Below are 1,430 nucleotides of genomic sequence, written 5' to 3'. Positions count from 1 at the left end.
AAAAAAAAGTTTATCTAATACATGATTGTACTTACCTAAACATGAAAATATCTAATGATTTAGTCACCTAAAAAAGAATATTTCCTCAGAAAGAAAGAAAGAAAGAAACCTTTCTCATTTGCTTAAATTTTTTCCTTGGGTTTTCGTCTGTTATTAAACTTTTCTTTTTTACAAAAAAAAAAGAAGAAGAAGGAATTAGATGCTATGAAACCACTTAAACAAACTAAAGGGAACTTAGGGCAAGAAAAATATTTGAATCATATATAGGGCATTTCATAAAACCCACTCCATAAATGCTGATAATGAAACATGACTTTGATCTAAAGGCCTTTTAGGATCAGTGGAGAATCAGTTGATGCTTGTGTTTAGGCAGAACCATCAAATTAGAAGGTGAAAATTTTTTCAGGTGATGGACACTTGATTTTGCAATATCAAATTAAGGATTTTACTGCTTTATGAGTTGTGAAAAATACTAATACCTAACTTGATTTACTATCCTAAGTGCTATTTTGGGGTCAGTTCTGACTGATGGTATCTTGACGTGACAGGGTAGACATTTCTTGACTGTAATCTTTATGGGAGCGAATCACCCGGTCTTTCTCCCACAAAGTCTCTTGGTGGGCTCAAACTGCCAAACTTTTTTCCTAGCAGCTGAATGCTTAATTGTTGTAATATCAGGGCTTTTGATTACCCCAAAACAGTGTTTGGTTGTAAACTGATTGTGCACTCTGACAGTAAAGTAAAAGAATCCCTCTGATTAAGTCTGAGCCTTCCTTGTGTCCTACAAAATGCCTTGGAATTAGAGCTCTTGCATTCTTTTTACACAATAGTTAGATAACTATCAAATCCTTGAGTTTATGTCTGTCAAATTGTTGACTGGCTTTTCAAATAACACCAATGAGAAGATCACATAGATTTTTTTTTTAAGGTTTTGTTTATTTTTTATTTTATGTTTTCCCTCATTAACATTTTCTTAGTCCTGTGAAACACTAGAATAAGAAGGTGTCTGATAATAGTGCCATTTTAGCTAAGTTGTTCTGAAAACACTTATATCTGCTAATTGAAAACAGCAAAAATATGATAAAAAATGAACTCTCCCCAACTGGACAGTATGCTTCTATTCTTTACCTCCAATCATCCCTTCAATATCAGTCAAACTTATAAATTTAGTAACAAAAATAAGATACTATCACAACATAATTCTTAAACTCTTCCAATGTTGTCAGTCTTCTTTCCAGCATTTATACAACCTTGTTTGATCTCATTTATGGCTCTCTCTCTCACGTCTGTCTGTCGTGCTGTGGTGGTTTGAGTTGCTGTGATTCTGAGGGCTATGCCACCGGTGTTTTAAATAACCAGCAGGGTAACCCATAGTGGAAAGGTTTCAGATGAGCTACAAAACAAAGACAGACTAGGAAGAAAGAGTGACA

Source organism: Chrysochloris asiatica, unplaced genomic scaffold (assembly GCF_000296735.1).
Source record: "Chrysochloris asiatica unplaced genomic scaffold, ChrAsi1.0 scaffold00012, whole genome shotgun sequence".
Classification (NCBI taxonomy): Eukaryota; Metazoa; Chordata; class Mammalia; order Afrosoricida; family Chrysochloridae; genus Chrysochloris; species Chrysochloris asiatica.
This window is presented reverse-complemented; position numbering follows the sequence as displayed.